Source organism: Muscardinus avellanarius (assembly GCF_963383645.1).
Source record: "Muscardinus avellanarius genome assembly, chromosome: 1".
Lineage (NCBI taxonomy): Eukaryota > Metazoa > Chordata > Mammalia > Rodentia > Gliridae > Muscardinus > Muscardinus avellanarius.
This window is the reverse complement of record NC_137786.1, coordinates 89,288,064-89,310,414: the sequence shown is the minus strand read 5'-3', so window position 1 is coordinate 89,310,414 and position 22,351 is coordinate 89,288,064.

Sequence of the window (22,351 nt, the reverse complement as noted above, 5' to 3'; positions counted from 1 at the left end):
TAGAGGAAGGAAGACTCAGCCCTAAGAACCTGGCTCTCTGCAGGAAAATCAGACTCTGTCTGTGGGTAGTAGGATCTCTGTCCCTGTTTAACCAGAAACAAGTGCTGAGTCCTCCAAATCTCTTAGCATGGGGAAGGGTTAAGCATGAAACAGACACTGCCACTGGAGTCTAAGTTGTCCAGCTACAAGAGCCAACCTGTTGGATCATGACAATCCTCTTGCAAGATAGAAAAGTCAAGTGGCCCAACCTCCCTCCTCTCTCTGCTGTCTCTCTCCATCCCACTCCTAACCTATCCTGTCCACAGTCCAACCCTTCTCCCAGAAGTAACCACTACTGGTTCTGTAGCAGGACCTTTTCTTACACAGCTTCTCTGACTCTGAGGGTCTAGTTGAAAGGTTCGAGTCGCCCCTGCCTCACAGGGGGCGGAGCCGGAAGCTAGGAGGTGGAGCCCGGTGATTCCGGGAGGGGACCAGGGCCTTTTGGTCAGGAAGAAGAGAGTTCAGAGTTTGGAGAAGAGCCCGAGAGGGAGGGACACGCTCTCCCCCCACCACCAGCCCCCGCGGCCACGCGGGGGCTGGAGGCTGACCTCCCACGAATAAAGACATCCGTAATACCGATTATGGATCTCCGCATGTATCTATGCGCCAAGGGGACTCGCCAAAACCTTTTATATTGGTGCCGAAGACCCATATCGGACTTATGGGACTTGGTTTGGATCTCAGTTTATTTAACTACATGCGCAGCCTCTGCGCACCCGCCCGCCCGCCCCGCCGGGTTCTGCAAAAAGCTAAAAATAGACAGGACCGCACCTCCCGCCTCCGCTGGAATGGGCCGCGCCACGCCCGTCCGCGCCACGCCGTGGCCCGAGCCGTCTCCGCCTGGATGGGCTGCGCCACGCCCATGCCACTCTGGGCACCCGCGCCGCCCGCGACCCCGCCGCGCCAGACTGTGCTGCTTAGCGCCCCCGCCCGCCCGCCCCGGGCGGCGCCACTCTGCTAAACGGCCCCCGGCCCGCCAAGTCCATCCTGTGCCGCACATGCATTCTCTGCGCCTGGCGTTGCTTAGACCCGCCCGCCCCTGCCTGCCAGATGGCGCAGGCCCCTGTGCCAGCTCTCTGCTGATCATGCCCTTCACCCTCTGCCCGCCCACCCCCGCTGCCCAGGCCCAGCCATTCCGGTAAGCAGCCACATGAAATCACTGTGGGGGTGAGGCCGCAAACTTTGGCCCGCCATCTTTGGCCCACGTGTAATCACTGGGGGGCCACCATCTTGGCCCCACTGTAACCCCTCCTACCTCATGGCCTCACTGGAGGTCTGCCATCCTTAACCCCTCCCATCTCATGGCCTCACTGGAGGCCCCGCCATCTTTAATCCCTCCCAGTTTCCACTCCTAACCAATCCTAGGAGTCGGCGGCCATTTTTAAAAAACTTTTCGCAGCCATCTTCAGGCCAGATCTCCACAGCAGCCTCTCTCAGTGGTAAGCTTCCTCTTAAGGGAGTAAGTGGGTTCTGCCTAACTCGGAGGATTCTGACTGACTGACTGACTGACTACTATTAAACCCGGTATACCGGTATCCTCCAATTCTGTGATTGGCCGGGCCGATTTCTGAGGGGTGTACAGAAACAAGAGACATCTTCTCTCTGGCACACCTGATCTGTATTACCGAACTAGGCAGGGCCCTGGGACGCTGGGGATACCTGCCTTTGTTCTTGCCCACTTACAAGTCATGGGGGGAAGTCAGCCATTAAAGATTGAGATTGACTCTCAGTCTCCGCTGGGCCGTGTGTTGACTAATCTGCAGGCTTTGGGATTCTCTGGGGAACTGTCCCCTGAAAGACTCGTGTCTCTCTGCACTAAGGTCTGGCCGACATATGAACTAACCAATAACTTTCGATGGCCTCCCATGGGCACGCTAGATCCTAGGACGCTGATGGCTCTCAGTGAATTTTGCACGCGGTCAGCAAAATGGTGTGACCTCGAGTATGTACAGCCTTTCTGGCGGCTGCATTTTCTGTTTTCTGGGGAGTCCCACCAGCCGCAGCTGCCATCTTGGACACCACGTGGCAACTCACAGGCACCACCTGGTGGCCATTCTGGGTCACAGGCTTACAATTCTGTGGACCCACAGCCGCCATCTTGCGATGAAACGTGGGGGCCGGGGTCTGACCCAGCTGGGTTACAAGCCCCATCTTCCTCTCTCCTGGCCCCACTTCGCGAAGTGGCTGGGGCAGAAGGGGTGGTCCGGGTCCATGTCCCTTTTTCCCTTCCAGACCTCACTCAACTGAAAAAGAGACTGGGTTCCTTTTCTACCAATCCTTCTGGTTTTATCAAGGAATTCCAACATATTGTGCAGGCATATGACTTAACTTGGCGGGATTTGCATGTCATTCTAACCTCGTCTCTAACTCCAGAAGAACGTGATCGGATCCTGAAGGCAGCCAGAGAGAGGGCTGACCAGACTCATTTAACAGATCCAGAGCTTCCTATCGGTGCAGCTGCAGTTCCATCTGAGGAGCCCCACTGGAATTATAATGTAAAGGAGGGAATATAAATAAGAAATTATATGATACAATGTCTTCTTGATGGTATGCGAGATGCTTCCCATAAGGTGGTTAATTATGATAAGCTTAGGGAAATCACCCAGGGTCCAAATGAAAACCCAGCAGTTTTTCTTAACCGGTTGCGAGAGGCCCTTACACGCTATACCTGTCTAGATCCATCCTCTGAGGCAGGCTCGATCATATTGGCCACCCATTTCATTGGGCAAGAGGCTCCTGACATAAGAAAAAAGCTAAAGAAAGCTGAGGATGGCCCGCAGACTCCTGTTCGAGACTTGATGAACATGGCATTTAAAGTCTTTAATTCCAGAGAGGAACAGGCCGAAGTGGAGCGTACTCTCCATCTTCGTCAGATGGTGGACTTACAGTCCCAAGCCCTGATAGCAGCCCTGAGGCCGGAGGAGGAAGGGCAGCCCTCTGGGTGGCAAGCGCCACCCAGGAGAGGACGACAGTAAAGACAACCACCTCCAGGAGCCTGTTTCAGGTGTGGAGTAAATGGCCATTGGAAAGGCGAGTGTCCTTTAAAAAGTGGTGGACCTCAGGTACCTCACTACAGGGGGTCTACCCTTCTGGACAAGGACCCGCCGCTGGCCCTATTTGGTCTGACCAAGGACTGACAACTCCTGGAATCCCTCTTCCTCCTTCCTCCATCTTCCTTGCTGGCCCAGGGTAACTACAGGTACAGGGTAAGCCAGTTTCCTCTTTGGTGGCCTGCTCGATCTTTCAGGCCTAGTTTCCTTCTCAAATCTTGGTCCAGGGTAATGACGGCAAGGACAAATTATCTTGCACGGTGTTGGGATCCACTAAACTTTGTTTCTCTCGACATAACTCTCTTTGATGTTTATATTTTAGCAGGTCCACTTGTTTACATACTATGGTGCTCTCCCTCCTCGGATGCCAAATTGCCTAAGTATTAAACTTCTAAAATGGGTATACGTTCTCCTCAGGAAAATGCTGCTATTTAAGTTAGTAGATCTAGTGACTGCCTTGTATCTAAAAGGGCTTCTGCCCAGCCTGGGTTCAGCTCTCACAATTTTCTTTTTAATAGCACCTTGCCTGTTAGTCTCCTCAAAGCAAACCAGTCACCGAGCTCTCCAGGGTAACCTCCAACTCTCGCTGCAACCACAGCCACCTGCTCCCTTCCAGCGGCTCAGATTCCGATTTCTCCCGACCTGGGGCCCAGACTGACTGACTGACGACGCCCCTTCTCAGCAGGAAGTCGCTAGATGAACAAAACATTGCCCATCTGCACCCCTTAGTCAAAGAGGTCGGGATGAAAGGTTCGAGTCGCCCCTGCCCCACAGGGGGCGGGGCCGGAAGCTAGGAGGTGGAGCCCAGTGATTCCGGGAGGGGACCAGGGCCTCCAGGTCAGGAAGAAGAGAGTTCAGAGTTTGGAGAGGAGCCCGAGAGGGAGGGACGTGCTCTCCCCCCACCACCAGCCCCCGCGGCCACTCGGCCATGCGGCCACGCGGCCACGCGGGGGCTGGAGGCCGACCTCCCACGAATAAAGACATCCGTGATACCGATTATGGATCTCCGCATGTATCTATGCACCAAGGGGACTCGCCAAAACCTTTTACTAGTGATGTTTAGTTCAAACTTCAACTGAAAGGGAACCCCAGGTATAGGAAAGAAATAACCTCATTGAGCAGTTGTTATGTGCCAAACACTTTACATAAGTAATTTCCTCTCACTCTCCTAAAGGAAGATGCTATTACCCTCATTTTACAAATGACAGCACTTAACAGAGAGATTAAATCTTTACCCTTGTTTATGAGGTCTATAATTCTTGGAGAGACAAAAAAAAAAATGAATACATAGGCATGTACTCTAAATGAAGTTCCATATTAATGCTTTGTGGTTAACTGCTTTTCTGGGCTCTCACTTCTCCCTTTCATCAAATTCTATGTAAGAACAGTAGTTAATATTTACACATCCACTTATAAGGTGGCAGGCAATGTTCTGAACACTCTATACATATATGAACTCAATTCTTAGAACAACCCCATTTTACAGATAAAAAAGTGAGCCACGGAGAGATTAAGTCACCTGCCCTAGGTCACACAAGTAATCTTATAAGTGGTGCAGTAGAGATTCATACCCAGCTTATCTGGCTCTAGAATCCTTCTACAAATTAATAATATAATAGTCCCCTCTTATCCACAGTTTTACTCTTCAAGGTGTTAGTTACCCATGGTCAACTGTGTCCAAAAGATATCAAATGGATAATTGTGAGTAACATGATGGAATCTCACAAGATCCAGCTTCATCACATTGAAGCTGTGAATCATCCCTTTGTTCTACATATAGACAGTGTATATGCTACCCACCCATTAGGCATTCAGTATCCATCTTGGTTATCAGTTTTACTGTCACAGTATGGCAGCACTTGTGTCCATTATTATTTTTATTAATAATGATCCTTAAGTATAAGAGCCATGATGCAAAGGAGTTAGCAGAATATAAAGCATAGGAGAAATGATTAACTCTAGTACTATGTGACAGTGCTACAGAGCATAGAGAAATGTATATGCCCTCCAAGGATAAAGGAACTATACTGCAAACTGAGTTAAAATGGGAACCTCTTAGGACATGCATTTAATTAAAGAGATTGAGATTCAAAATGTCTTCATTTTATGGTTGACTTGCAACTTTTTGACTGTTAATAAGGCCATGATTCTTACTCATTTTCTCTACCTCACAGTCTTTCTATTGTGATGATAGTACTGGGTGGTAGTTGTACTTTAAGGGATGTTTTAGGAGCCAGGGAAAAGGGTGACAAATAAGTCATGTGATTGAGGCCAAATATATATCTTGAGATCTATAGAGCCCGGGCAGCCCAGACTCCACCAGCATTGGCACTCGTTCCCTTGGCTAGCTTTCCATTGGAAGCCTGTCTTTCTGGGCACAGCACCATGTTGGTCCGGTGCTGACAAACTCCTTCAGGCACAAAAGCTGCCAGTGTTTCCCGGAGCCCAGAGTCTCCTTCGTGCCAGGAAACAACGCAGTGCTGCCAGCATGTATTTATCACTCCCAAAAAATGATTCCCTACTTTGGGAAACTGAAAAGCAAAGCAAAAAAATTTTGAGTTTACAGCCAGTTACCTCTGCTGATGTCACAAATGTAGTCAGGCATCATTATAAAAGCAGAAAAGAGCCACAATCATGTTTAAGGATGAAGAATCATGTTTATGTACTTCTATTCAGATGTTGCAGAGTCGCTGCAACTTTGAGGGCAACAAAATCGTATCCCTCTCAATGTGTTGATCGAAATAAAAAGAAATGTCAAATTCATGAAACTTTGACAGGGAACGCACGATTACCCAGGAACGAGATTCTGATTTGCATGTTCACTTTATTTTCTGTTTTCTGTTCTTTTTCATTGTTTCTTTGCCTACCTGGGTGTGGGATAGGACAAAATAAAGCATAAACAAATTAATTAATGCATTAATTCATTTAATGTGTACACATACAAATAATCTTGAGTGGTATAGTGAGGGGCGTGCAGCCCCCTGAGAGAAAAGACTTTTATTTATCCACAGAATAAAGATAGGAAAGGTCACTTCCTCAAATGCACTCTTGCATCTCTCCTTTCATTTTACGCATGCAGACTTTGCTGCTCTCCTGATCCTGTTAGCTGTGACATGGACAGAGGCCATCATCTCCTAGCTATCAGAGTGATGGTTTCAGTCCCCAGCAGGGGAGGGGTGTCTCCAAACTGTTACCTAGAGATAAAGGGCTCTCGGCATCATTAATAAGGCACTAAAAGAAGGGACACTCATTCTTCAACTTTTCTTCAACTTCCTAGTTTTAAATTCAGCTCCCAACTGTGTATTTCATGTACCCTTTCATGTGGTGCTTTGCTTTAGGATATGATTCCTCCCCCCAAAATTTGTCTTGGCTCTGTTTCCCCCTCTGAGAAGCCACTCTTTCACTTTATCTATGAGAATCACTCTTTCTTTAATATGCCTTTCCCTACCTCCTTGTTTATGGATTTTTCAAAACTATGTCTCAGGATGAAATGAAACACATTGGTACAGTGTCCCAGCCTTTTCCTTCTTTTTAGACTAGGGGGCCTGGTAACAGCAAACAATTAATAGCATGTTCAAACCAAACTTCTGACCAAAGCAAATAATTCAATAACATCTGTATATCTTTTTATTTGAACAGAGCCAAGTTGCAGAAAGATACAAACATCCTTGTCTGTGCTTTTCTCCATAGAAATAATTTAATTTAGAATTGGGTTCACTGTGGATGGAGGTTTTGCCATTATTGCTGATGATTTTCCTTTTCTAAACAGTCTGACCTTTGGTGTAATTTCTGTAGAATTTTTTTTTTCCATGATAAACAATGTCAACCTTATCCGATTCCATCTGGCATAAATAGCCCAAATAAAGAATTATTCTCCATCAAGAGTTTCTGGACATCACTAAGCAATTGCTTGGTAAGTCCTCTCAGCAATTCTGAGTGCATAAATCAGCTAGATGTATAAATTGTCTTGGGAAGAGAAAAAATGGAGCTAGAGAATTTCTGTGCCTTGGAAAGTAGAATGTAAAGTTTAAGGGAAACCAGAGTCTTAAAAGAAATCTTCATTGTTCTCAGCACTGACATGAGAGGGACTTTTGGCAGAGCTGTACCGACTGAATCAAACAGAACCAATTTAACAATCATTGCCAAACTAGGGATTGGAATTTTGCTTAAGGGAGGAGTTATAAGCCCCTAGGGCATGACAGTCAAATAGAGGGATGCTTTATCTCCAGAAAATATTCACCTGGGGGATGTGGCATGTAATCCAGGGGGCATTAGGATTATGCTCTATGGCGAATCTTTTTCAACCTCTGTATCTTCACATGAGTGCCATTTAAAGGTGCTTGGGCTGATGAAGATGAGTGAGCACAGCTGCAGGAGCACCCACAGCTGCTGCACAGGCTCTGCAACCATGGCTTTAGTGCAGCTGTTCCCGGGGCCACAGCAAGTCCATATGCAGGGACAATGAGGTACAGCTGAAATTAGTAAAAGTGGAATCTAATCCACAATGGGGACCGTGAAAGAGACAATACCCTTTGTTTTTACTTTTTAACTTATTTATCATTATTTTTTATTTTATTGGTGCACTATAGTCTCACATTATAATGTGGCTTATGTTGACAATGGCATACATTTACAAAGTACTTGGTGCCCTCCTTTCTGGCTTTGCTGAGGTTTCCCTTTTATTATCTGGAGTTCCTCCAGTATCCCTAATACCCCCTAGCTTGAGCATACTAGAGAAAGCATATGTCCCTTCACTTTCTGTGCTTTGCTATTCTCACTTAACATAATGTTCTCCAGGTCCTTCCATCTTCTTGGGAATGACATGATTTTGTTCTTCTTCATTGCTGAGTAGAATTCCATTGTGTGTCTTTCCCATAATTTTGCAATCCATTCATCTGTTGATGGAGACCTAGGTTGGTTCCATATTTTGGCTACTGTGAATAGTGCTGCTACGAACATGGGTATGCATATGTTACTATAGGTATTTGATTTTAACCCCTTTGGAAAGATACCCAGAAGTGGAATAGCCAGATTGTATGGTGGATCCATTCCCAGTATTATCAGAAACTGTTTTTAAAATCTATACTCCAAAGCCGGGCGTGGTGGCGCACGCTTTTAATCCCTGCACTTGGGAGGCTGAGACAGGAGGATCACACAGATTCGAAGCCAGCCTCAGCTACTTAGTGAGGATCTCAACAACTTAGTGAGACCCTGTTTCCAAATAAAATATAAAATAGGTCTGGGAGTATAGGCCGGAGGTAGAAAGCCTCTGGGTTCCACCCCCAGTACCACCAAAAAAAAAAAAAAAAGAAAGAAAGAAAGAAAGAAAGAAAGAAAAAAAGAAAAGAAAAAAAAGAAAATCTATACTCCAATAGGCTAGAAAACATGGAAGAAATCGATAGATTTCTAAGCACATATAACCTACCTAAATTGAATCAAGAGGCTATAGCAAGCCTAAACCAACCAAGAGCAAGCAAAGAAATAGACACAGCAATAAAAATTCTAATACTCCTTATTTTAAAATCAAGCCTATTTGTGTATCATTAGTTCTTCTGAAATAGATAAAACTTGAACAGAAAGGGCCTTATAAGCCACTTCAGGTACTATGCTTGGATTCATGTCATCTGCTATACTAATTAACTCCTTTGAATTCTTCAATAGCAGAGGATGTGGGAAAACACTGGCAGATTTAGAGAGACCTAACAGCACTGATACTGAGACCAACATACTATATCATTTTATCTGTGCAATGGATCCACAGAAGCAGGCTCAATGAGAATCTGCTCTTAGCAAATGAACACACCTGTCTCTTGCTTACACAGTAAAATATCCAGACTTTATATTTCTTTTTGTCATTCAAAATGCTCCTGGTAAAATGATATAAATAATTAGCCACTTTGTATAGTCATGCAAAGTCTTTATTCTTATTAAACCAAATGAAATTAGAATCTGGATTCTAATTTCACATTATTGGCCACACACTATTATCACAAGATGTACCACCATCCTGATACTTACTAAAACAAATAAAAAATTTTAGATCTTTGTCACTATCTGGGAAGTATTGAATGTTGAATATTATAGCCATCAACTGCTGACTCCAAGAGCCAGAAATTTCTCAATCCAATGACCCAAGAAGCCAAATATTTGATAAATGTAGTGTGGGAAGAAAGAGCTGGAAGACTAAACCAGGGCTTAAACTCTATTTCTGTCCATGCAATCCTGCTGCATCTCAGCAAACTTCAGTTTTTTTCCCCTAGAAAATAGTGAAAATACTAGCATGCTACTTGAAAATGTAGTTGTGAAGATTAAACAAGAGTCCATAAAAGTGCCACACAACTATGAGATTCTACTTTTAGTTCAAGCATATCTTTCTGTCCATCCACCTATGAGTTGCAGAATATGTTTTGCCCATGTCTGTGTGTGTATATATATATATATATATATATATATATATATATGCACAAGTGTGTGTGTGTGTGTTGCATTTGTGTTTTCGGGGGGGAAAGGATCCATAGTTTTTATCAGTGTCTCAAGGGAGTTCAGTACTTAAAATTAGTTAGTAGCCTCTAACCTAGAGATAGATTTCGTCGTGAGTGACATACACACTCCATATGTAGGTACATACTATGGGATCTAAGTCATGTAATCCAAGACAGACTCAAAAGGCACACACATGTTATTTAGTAAGAACTTATTAGGTGCCCAATTATATTCAGAGTACAAAGTTTATTTTTTTTATTTGTGTCCCTTTTCATTCATCATTTGACTGCTCAAAATCTTTTTCTCATAGAAGAAACAGTTGAAAGATGTTTCACTAAAGAAGAGAGAGAGATTTCACTAAAGAAAACATTTCTATAGTGAATAAGCATATTACATGGTGCTTCACATCATCTGTCTTTGGAAAAATTTAGGTAAAAACCATTATGAGATACACACACTAGGATGGCTGCTACTAAAATTACAACTATTGCTAAGTATTGGCGAAGGTGTGGAGAATCTGGAAACTTATATTGTGATGGTAGAAATACAGAATGATATAGCCTCTTTGAAAAATAGTTTGGCAGTTTCTTGTATGGTTGAAAAGAAATTTGTCAGCTTGTCAACTTGTCAACTTGTCAAATATCCCAGAAATTTCACTCTTAGTAACCTACCAAAGAGAAATGAAAACACATGTTGAATTCATGTTCACAAATACTTACAGCAGAATTATTAAAAAATAGCATGAAATTGGAAAAAATGTTCATCAACTTGTGTACATATAAACAAAATATTGCATATCTATACAATAGAATATAATTCAGCAATAAAAAGAAATAAAGTACTGACAAATGCTGCAACATAGAATAAACTGTAAAACCTTAAACTAAGTGAAATAAATCAGCCACAAATACCATATATTTCATTTTTATTTATATTTAATGTATAGAAATGGCAAGTGTATAATGGATAGAAAACATATCTTTGCTTGCCTGTGATTGCCACTAACTGCCACTATCTCAATAGACTGAAATAAAATTTGGAGGTTAATAGAAAAGTTCTAAAATTAGATATGGCAATGGTTTCCTAACTGTTTAAATTTACTAAAAATCATGGAATTGTACATGTATAGTGAATCCATGGTATGTAAATTATATTAACATTTAGATGTTTTGGGAACAAATTTGGACAGTATGTTTTAAGAAATAATTGTAAAGTAAATATAAATAGCAAAATATTTATTATAAGATAAATACAAATAACAAAGTATTTACACTAGCGCTAATAAAATAACTATAAACTTACATGCATATTTTACTGTTAGAAATATTGTCCTTTATAAAGAAGAGTTCTTTAGCTCTCCATGATGCATTTTCCTGATGTGTAAAATGAATATGGTAAGAGTAATTATCTCATTTGCATTTGTGAAGATAAATCACAAGATTAAAGAATTTAGAAATAAATATAAAGAAATAGATATAAATAACTTAAAAATGGTTTGAACCCATAAACATGGAATGCATGATAATCATAGATACTAAGGTGAGATGTTATTTCACCACAAACTATGTATATTTTTTCATATCAGTTTAATTTTATGTTACTTTTTATTAGAAATGGCATTAGTAATTAATGATACTTTCCTAAGTGGCATATGTGAAACTATATCAACAGAGGCTATTAAAAAATTATGTGGCAGGGCGTGGTGGCACACGCTTGTAATCCCCGCACTTGGGAGGCAGAGACAGGAGGATCGTGCTGGTTCAAAGCCAGCCGTGCTGGCTTAAGAGAACCTGTTTCAAAAATATAAAATAGGTCTGGGAGTGTAGCCCAGAGCCAGGAACCCCAGTACCACATATATATATATATATATATATATATATATATATATATATATATATATATATATATGCAAAACTATCACAGGTGGGAAAATGTGGAATTCTGTGGAATACATCAATAAAGATATGCCACTAACAGAGCCTCTTTTTGGCTTTATTTTCTTATCAGAATTATAAGACAATCAGTTTAACCCTCCTATCAATTTCCCCTGGTCTGCTTAGTTACAGCATCAATACTGAACATCGTCCTTATCAATTACAGGATGAAGGAAAATGGCCACCTCTAGAGGTAATAAAATTAGAAGGTGCAGAAGTTGGTGTTGATAACAGCTTGGGAAAACCATTTGTGTTTAACTGCATCCCTCAGTCTGGAAATAGAACTTTTTGCCTCTGTGCAACGTCAAACCAAGAAATGAAAAGGTAATTCATTAATCTTGGACCTTCCCAGTCTCACTTTGTGTGGGGGAGTGCTTCTTCAACTGCACCTTATAGACACTTTGCATTTGAAGTAGGAAAGGGAACAACAGATTTGTAGCATGTGTCAATGAATTTATTTTCCCCCATAAGCAGAAAAGGTTTAGTTCTTCATTATTCTTTCAGTTTTTTTTTTCCTAAAAGAATTCCCAAAGAACGTAAGCATATTCTGCTAACTTAATTACTGTAGATTTCCATATTTTCTGAAAAAGTTCAATATTGCCATTGTTCACATCTAGTATCTCCAAAAGTTTTCACATAGGTGTATTTAAAGTTAATTGGCCAGACAGTCTTAGGTATAAATATAATTGCAACTCAATACACTATGATGAGATGAGTTAATTAAATAATAAAGCTTTTTATTGGTCAATGCAGTAAGTCAACCAGAAACTGTGGTTAATAACTGCTAATCTGGAGTGAAGGATGGGATAGAGTGGAGGAGAGGGAATCAATGACAAAATGGTAATGGGTCAACAGTAGTTAGTGTCAAGGGGATCTTTTTAAATGAATTTGGACTCAGCCTCTTTCTTAAAGGGGGTACTAAGTCTAAATCACTTAAGTAAAGAGTATATTGTCCTTATTTGTGGAACATTATATATTCAAATGTATATAACTTTAAAGGGAAAAATCATTATAGCAATTTTATTATGTTTCAATGCATGCAAAAATATTTATTAGACACCTAATATGCCTAAGAGCACATACCAAATATGTCTTAATGCCTCCATAAATTATTTATATGATGAAGAACTAATCATTATCTTTAAAGAACAACTCTGAACTAATAAGATAGAGCATTTATTTCAATATTTTGAATGTAGAATAAAAGTTGAGGAGTACTATAGGAGAACACAGAGTGGTACCAGAATTGAGAATAATGAGAGAAGGTTTCTGGATGTGGGGATAAAGGGAGGAATTGGATGAGCAAACAAAATAAATGGAACATAGGGATGGAGAGGAAATCACTCAAGCTTCAGGGAGAAGAGCAAACAGTATGGTTTGATTGGATGTTAGAGAGTTCCAATCAAAAAGAAAATTGAAAAGCTTGGCAAGATATAGTGAGGTGGATAGGTTGGTATCTGGCTAAGGAAGCAAGATCAGTAAAATTCACTCTTCACAAAGGGGCACTTATGGTGTGCAGAAGACTATGTCTAAGAAATACTTAGGACAGGACTCACATTGGTCATTTACCAGTCTTTCAGCTATTAATATCCAAAGCCTTACAGTTAATATGCCAATAGTTATTAACCCTTCTGTTGTTAATAAATTTCATACCTTGGTAAAGTAAAGTGTGAATGATTTCTCCCCTCAGGCACTAATTGAACTACAGTAAGGAATAGGGATAAGAATAATTTATTTTAAATATGCCTGCTGGGCATGAGATTTTGCTATATAGCAGCACAAAATTTGCAAGACTGTGTTGCCCTTCACCCAGAGAGCTTAGAGAAATAAAATACATCCTCACCTCAGGACTCTTCTGTCTGAACAATGGAGTCAACAAGAAGAAATCCCTCTACATGACACTTATCTAGTCCCCCAAGGATAGTGCCTTTTATTTTACTATCTTCCAGGTGGCTGGAAGCAATGGACAAAGCAGCCCATCCTATTCGCCAGGTAAGGTTTTCTTGATATTTACCTTCCCCTCTCCCCCTTTTTTATTTTCAGCACTGGGGCTTGAACCCAGGGGCATTCTATCTCTAAGCTACACTCCTAGCGTTTTATTTTATTTTATTTTTTGAAACAGGATCTGACTGCAATGGTGAGGGTCTCACTAAATTGTGCTGTAGCTGGCCTCGAAACTTCCATCCTCCTGTCTCATCCTCCCAAGCACTAGGATTACAGGTCTGTGCCACTGCCCCCAGCTCATTTTGACTATCTTCCCAGAATGGGAAAGGAGCAAGTTACATGTCCTGCAGTCCACCCTAGGACTTCTTATATCTGTTCTAAAAGCTAGGAAAGAGGATTTGAAGTCAGTAGGGTTTTCTGTTCCGATCCTGCAGGGAGCTTTCTTTCCTGCTGTTCTCTTTATTTTCCCGGATTTGTATGACATCCTTCCCAGTAAGACTCAATAGAGAGTCGCAAACTGGGGTAGAATTTCTGTTTCACACAGAGCAGTCCAGTAGTTCCCCATGATGATAAAGCAATGCTACTGTTTTCTTTACATTCTCAAAGTATACGATCTCAGGGATATCTTGGAACGATGCTGCTGGCTGAGCAGCTTATTGTTGTGCTATATTTAGACACAGTGCTTTTTGTTTACATCCTTCTTTCAGTATTCCTTTCCATTCATCACCCCCAATTTGGGAGCAATGCTTTTAATTTAGATTTTTACCTACAAACTGATAGATAACTTTATAACATCAGTAGGTAAGTCTTCACATCAGCCCCTAAAGCATTCAATAACTCATTCTGAGCTTATGCTACATACAACCTGTTGAGGAAAAAATTTGCTTAAGCACCCAACTGTTTCATTTTTATACTGTAGATATGATTTCTCATGAGATTGTAGATTTTTCTTTAAATATGCTTGGTCCCTCACAAAATGGCATATGAGCAAAAGGCACCTGATATCAATGATCTTATCTCCATATTTTGGCTCGTACACTTGGGAAAACATTTATATTAAATTTTCCTTGAATGTAGCTTGCCTCCTGACTGTCCTTTCAGAACAATCACAAGCACCATCACATGACAAACAGCAGGACACGCATTTCATTTTACCTGGAACACAACGCTCGATGCACTCATCCATCTCTCCAATGCATCATTCTAATGAGTCGTGATATTTTGAAAAGGTATCTGCTCTGCTAATGCGCTCAGTCTGCAGCAAAAGTGAAAAAAATTAACACCCAAACTCCCAGCAGGCTCCCACCTCACAGCAGAGAATACAGCAAGCTCCGCATCCTAAAATCTTCCACACTGCCTTGTTAAAATTAAAGGGCAAAAATAAAGCCAAACAAAGAAAAGAAACTAGAAAGCATGAGAAAGGGGGTTCTGATAAAGTGATACAGCACAGTTTCCCCTAGCCTCGGTCAGAGCTCAGAAAGCCTCTCTCTCAGGCCTGTGAAGTGAGGGCTGCCCTCCACGGTACAGGGTTTCTAATTTATCATTGGTCTATCACATCACTGACCAGGAAAGCTGAAAGCTGAAAGCTGGAGCTGACCTGAGGGAGTTTTCACTTGTTTCTTTGCACAAATTGCAGTTATAGATTTAGTTTTCTTTTCTTTTTTTTTTTTTTTTTTTTTTTTTTTGCAGGTCTGGGAATGGAACTCCAAGCTACACTCCCCTGCCTTATATTTTTATTCTTTATTCTGAAACAGGGTCTCACTGAATTGCAGACGGCCTAAGAAGCTGAGATTGTCTGTGAACCACGATTTTTCCCAATGCTGGGATTATAAGTGTGCACCACCACCCCTGGCTACAGTTCTAGATTTAAAGAAAAAAAAAAAAAGCATAATCCAGGGGCTGTTTTTAGTCATGATAGACATACTAGGAACAGGCCTAGGAGGACAATCCAGATGAGTGAAATAGATCAAGCCTGACAATCATAGACAGAAGCATTAAAAATAGTCTTTGCTAAAGTTTGAGTGGAAAGATAGGAGAGAAAGAAGGCTGAATTTGATTAATGAGGGGCTACTTCCAAATATGTGTAAAAGTATGAATATACCATGGTTACCCTGGGCATTCATTGTTGGGAGGGGGGAAGGGAAATGGGGGGGCACCAAGTACAGTTTAAATGTGTACCATTTACTTTCAGTGAAAAACATGTATTAAAAAAAGACAAAAAAATAGTCTTTGCTAGATGGAGGTGGTTTTGCACACCTATACTCCCAGTTCTTGGGAGGCTGAGACAGGAGTATCACGGGTTCGTGGCCTGTGATAAGCAACTTAGCAAATCCCTCAGCAAATTAGTGATACCTGTATCAAAATAAAAAAATAAAATAGGACTGAGGATATAACTCAGAAGCAGAATGCCTCAGGCTCAATTCCCAGCAAAACACACACACACACACACACACACACACACACACACGCTTAACCTTTGTTGAGCTGCTTATCTCCCTTTCCTCTCTAATCACAGCCTCCTCTTCTTTGGCTGATATTCTTTTGATTTCCTTATATTGTAATAGAAGCTAAAGAAAAGGGACCTCTATGAACTGAAAAAGGGAGAAGAGTTCTCTATGGGCAATGGATAATAAATAGGGATTTGGGTTTGGGGCTAGTTGTTCAAGTATTCAGACTGTCTTAGCAATAGACCACTTAGGGCAGCATCTTCCCTGAGTGGAACAGACTTGGTGCTGAGAGCACTGGCTTTGTAGGTTAGTGGCCTTTAGTGCCGAGTGACCACTCAGATGATCCCTGTGTGCTACCCTTGCAGAACCACGTCTGGGAAGATGTTACCCTGCACAACAGCAGCCTCCCGCCGTTGGCTATCAAAAACCCAGAGTGTCTGGGCCTCCTGCACCAGTTGGATAGAAGCATGGACACCTGGGTCCAGCACTATTGCATTTTGAAGGACGGCTGCTTGTACTTCTATGCCAGCATTCGCTCCACCCAGGCCTCAGGTAAGGGGTCAACTTTCACTTGAAAGAGCAATGGTAGTACTCACGTCTTAGATTTATTGAGCTTTGACCAGGCCCTGTGTGATGCCCTTTACCCAAATTAGTTCAGCAATCCTCCAGAGCAGTAATACTCTTACTGTTCCCATTTTGCATATTAGCCAACTGGCTGCAAAGTCTACCTAATTTGTGGAGTAGTAAGTAATGAAACTGTGATGGATCACAGCCAGGCGACCAGGCCAGCCCCAAAGCTCGACCCGTAACTCCTCACTGAAAAAGAAAGAAAATAATAAGGTCCTTCATTCCTTTGGGCATGGGTGGCATTGGTAGTCAGTACCGATTGTTTTCTTATTGTCTCTAACTCTTTCATAGTATTTCTAATTTGGGCAAGTGACTAACAAAAAGAACTTTAACAATCTCTTCAGTGAACAAGTTACTCAACTCCTTAAAACTTACTTTTCTCAGTTGTAAAATCGGAATAATAGCTATTTGGGTATTAGACTATTATGTTAGTACTGTTGTGAAGATTGAGTCATTGTTATTAGAGTGACTTTACACTGATTTTGGTGGCACACACCTGTCTGTAATCACAGTACTTGGGAGGCTAAGACAGAAGGGACACAGGTTAAGGACAGACTCAGCAACTTAGTGAGGCCCTCAGCAACATAATGAGACCCTATTTCAATGTGTTTTTTTTAAAGGCTGGGCTGGAGGTGTAGCTTGGAAATAGAATGCCCCTGAACTCAATCTCCAGTACCAAAAAGAAAGTGACTTTAGCTCTGCATATATTTTCTATAAAAAGATCCTCATATATATTCATTCATTATATATTTATATATTTGCCATACATATTTATTGAACTATGTATGCTATTTAAAAGCTACATATATAAAAAAGTATTTATAATCGTGCAGGTTCAAAGTCAGCCGCACTGGCTTAAGAGACCCTGTTTCCAAATAAAAAGTATAAAATAGGCCTGGGAGTGTAGCCCTAGCCAGGAAGTAGAAAGGCTTCGAGGAACCCCAGTACCACACACACACACACACACACACACACACACACACACACAGCTACATAAATAAAATGATTATAGAAATAGCATAGCTTAATAAAATGATAATTATAGCTGTTTCCACAAAATATATTTTATTTCTGTGCTCTTTTTATTGTTTATTAATTAACTAGTTAATTAAAATATTTATTTATTTATTTTTGTGGTACTGGGATGGAACCCAGGGGCATTCTATCTCCAAGCTATATCCCAGCCCTGTTTTTTATTCTTTACTGAAACAGGGTGTCTCACTAAGTTGTGGAGGGTCTCACTAAGTAGCTGAGGCTGGCTGAGAACCTGTGCTTCTCCTGTTTCAGCCTCCCAAATGCTAGGATTACAAGCGTGAACCACCACACAAGTTCCTTGTGGTTTTTGACACAATAATTTATTGCCATTTTTATATGAAGCTGAAATTTTGACATATAAATAATCCTTAAATAATTAGGAAAAGTAAACATCCTGAATCTCAGTAAATTAGTTTCTATTTTTAGTGTGTAAGCTTATTTTTAATTAAGATAGGTAGACAGCTCAAGTGGAAAACAGGCATCTGGTGACCACTCAGACTTTTGTAGAAGTCTATCGGAGGTACAAAACAAGCATCGTTAGGGAGCACAGTTTTCATCAGTCAGGATAAACAATGCCATGATGCTCCTCCACTTAGCCACCCTCCCAGATTACCATACAACTGTGAAGAGGCGGACAGTATCTCAAACCATTTACAGAGCAGGCTATTCCTAGTCAGCTCCATGTCCATGGCTTAAAGAAGCTATTACTAGGAGGAGAGTTAAGGTAAATAAAACAATTAAACTTACAAAATCATCATTGACTGGGACTCTTATAAAATGGCACTACAAAAGGCTGAGTTCTTTTACTTTACAAACCAATCAACCTAATTTTCCAGAAAGTGTTTTCATAGGTACAAGACATGTTTAAGACTGAATGCACAAATTACTCCAAACTCTGACATGGTAATAAAGCACTTCAAGAGTTAAAGTAATAGTGAATACCACACGGGGGCTCCCTTTATATTAAAAGGTCAGAAGAGGCCCTACTTTGAAAGAAAGGTCCCACTGTGCGCATGTATGTGTCTATCATTCTGAACTTTATTAGGACATATGATTACAATACACTAATAAAAGTATATTTTTAAAAATACACCTACAACTGAACATGGTGGTACATGCTTATAATCTCAGTACTTGGGAGGCTGAGACAAGAAGATTGTAAGTTCGAGGCCAGCCTTAACAACTTAGTGCGGCCCTCTACAATTTAGTGAGACCCTGTTTCAAAATAAAAAATAAAATATGGCTGTGAGTGTAACTCAGAGGTAGAATAATGCCCTGGATTCAATCTCCAGTTCTACAAAAGAAAAAAAAAAAAAAGCTGCAAACTGCTACTATTAAATGATCTGAAAATAATTACCCTTTAGTCAGTGCAGCTCTTCCTTGTACTGGTCACTCTGTTAAGTATTTTTATTTATCATTTTGTTTCATTCCTAAAAGAAGTTATCATCTCACCTACAGGCATGAAAACTGATACTCTGCCAGGCAAAATAACTGATCCACATTCCCCTGCCTAGTTTGGTGAAGAGAGAATTTGAACCCCAGTGGCCTGAGTTATACCAACAAAAAGGAAAGTTAATGAGCTGGGCACTGTGGCACACAGCTATAATTCCACTACTTTCGAGGCTGAGACAGGAAGATCTCAGATTCGAGACCAGCCTGGTCAACTTAATGAGACTGTTTCAAAATAAAAAATAAAATTGGGCTGGGGGTATAGCTCAGAGATAGAATGACCCTGGATTCTATCCCAGTGCCAAATAAGAAAAAAAAAGGGGGTTAATAAGTACGTAAACACGGAAGGCTTGCTGGTTATCAGCTCTGATCATTGCACACCTCTTTCTAGAACCTTCCTTGGTTCCTTGCTAAGCACTTTAGGGCCTTATCTTTGTCCTATAACTTCTGTATCAGGCTTTATCTTCCACTCCCGGCCTTAAAGTACCCTGCACTCCACCCAAAGAGGGCCACATTGTGCTTGCTTGGCACGCCCCACCTCCTGGACGTTTATCCTATATCTTTGCTTGCCCTAGTTGACTTCCCTGAAACATTTCCTACCTACACATTACCCAGTCATGCCGTCCTTCTAAGGCCTATGTAAAAGCTCTTCATAAAGCAATCTCAGATGGCCATAGATAAACAAACCTCCCTTTTCTGAATTACTTATCTTGTGACACCTATTACTCTCTACCCAGTATTTTATCTCTTTTTGACCATCTTATCTTTTCTGAGGGATCATATACTCCAGAAATGACTTATTGTTATATGTATTGAATTAATAATGAATAAATGAAAAGATGTTCTAACTTTCCATCAGCCACATGATGTATGAGTAGTTTATTATCCCCTGATTTAATAGTAGAGAAAGATTAAAAGATTGCAAAACCAATACAAAGACAGTATAGAAACTGCCACACGCATGGCCTTTCTAGCTACAAGAATACATCTTATTTCTCTCTCTTTCAATTTCCTCTCTAAAAAGATTATTATGTGATCAATAGAAAGACTTAATCCAAATCCATCCATTCTTTCCCAGCTTTACTTCTTGAATATTCCTATTTTCACAAATCCTCAATCTCCAGCCCAAATTAGCTCAAATATGGATTAAAAGAAAACATTTCTTATTGAAATTTCAACAAAAAATTAATTATATTTAGATTGCACTCTAAATTAGAGAAAACATTATTTTTAACATGAGTTTATTTTTCCCTGAATAAATTTTTTAAAATAATATTTTCCTGACTGTGCACCTTGTTCCACAGGAGAGTTTCTTCTCCACCCAGTCTGACTCCTGCTGGGTCCAAACAGAAGCTCCCCTGGGGCTGATCAGCTGCTGACCTTTCTTCAGGGTTAAGGCAGGAGCTCAACTCTGTGCAGGAGCTCTGCTGAACTATTTTACCTTCCCTAGGCTTGAATATCCAGTTGAAAGTTACATCCTTTTTCTAAGAGTCCAGCTCAAACTTGAGTCATCATCTGGGGCTCAGAGCCAATGATCTAGAATAATGAAACTCAAGACAAAATGCAGGTATACCCAAATATCCTAGGAGTAATTCTCAAAGTAAATATGCTCTGTCTACCCCACATTAAAAAAATCACTGGCCTGGTGAGCCCCATTTTTTCAGAGGGCTGGAGTACACTGCATAGGTGGATGAGATGGAAAGTTAGCTTGTATTGCAAGCTTCCTATGTGACAAGAACTAGGATAAGTACTGAATGTTCTTTGTCTAAATCTGATCTTTACAAAACACCCACTATGTTATTGCCCCATCAAAGGTGAGAAACTTGAAGAAGTTAATGAACATGCCCTTAATCGCCCAGCGATTAAATGGTCAGATAAGAAGTGGGAACAAATGCTACCTGAATCCTGTTCCCAAACTCTCAGACACTGCAATGGGTAGTACCTGGTAGAAATTTCTCTTAAGATAGAAGTAAGTCAGTAATAGTATGCATCTACTGTCTACATTCTGGACATCAGCACATTGACTAAAGTAGTGAGGGTTCACCCAGTCCAACTATTGATGATAGGAACTGTGAGAACAGCAGCAGAATTTCCTGAGTGCATGAATAGTACAGGCACTAAAATATTCAGTTTAACTTAATCATTTTATATGCATGGAATATGAATCATTGCATTTATTGAGATTATGCAGAATTCTAATGCTCATTTTCAATTCTTCTAGGTGGTGCTGTGTAAATGACCTTTAAGCTGGTCTAATCTATAATTCCTCTTTTATTTGCACTGTATCAACTCTTCTTAGCTTGTGCACATCCCACCCTCCTGGTTTCCTTGTTCTTCCACCCTGTGAATGTCATAGCCTTGAAGGAGACCTTAGTTACCATTTACCAGTGCTTCTCAAACTGCAGGTTTGGGCTCCAGTAGTGAGTCATGCAATCACTGAAGTAGGCTGTGATGAATATGTGTAAAAAAAAAAAAAAAAGAGCAGAGAATTTAATTGACTAGAAGACATCACAGTATATCACAATGTTTCATAAATCTTTCATTCGATAATAGGAAAACATGTAGACATCTGCATTTATCACATCTTTGGATTACAACCCAAAAAGTTAGAACAATACTGATATACCAAAACACTTACTCAACTTCTCAGTTTGTGTTCAGAATCTTAGAGTATCTAAAGATAGTACTTCCTGTCAAGTATTTTTGTAATAAGCCTGACACTTGTTGCTTTGTCTTGAGACCCAGGCTTCTGTGGTCAATACTTCATAGAATTTTGGTCCTCTGTAGCATCTCAATTGCTTTATCTTATAGGTTTGCACCACCATGCCTGGCTTTGGTTTTTCTTCTAACCTATTGCTTTATGTTATTCATTCACAACCTGGGAGAACTCCGGTGATGCTTTCTATTTCTGTAGATGTCTGTAATATCTTTGGCATGTCTCATTCCTTGTAACAGTTATCTGAGATACTGTGAGGATACTGAGAACAACAAAGGGAGGTCAGGAAAAAGATAAAACTAGTATGAGGGGAAAAGAGTAAGCTCTGGAAAGCAACACAGCCCTGATTTCCTGTAAGAACCATGTTAGACACTAATCTCCCATTTTCCTTTCGGTTAGATAAATATACGTCTAATGTATGAAGTGGGAGCTGGAGAAATAGCCTCCTCATCAGTTCCCTGAAAGATTTTTTCTGTGTCAGGAAAAGTGTTAGGACTTTAACAGCAAGCATCGCTGGCACTCTTGTGCCTGCTAATATTAATATGTGATGATTCCAGCAGCCCCTTAGTCAAGTACATTTACATGGGTCATATGCTTAATGACTTTTTTTTTTCTTTTATCTCTCTC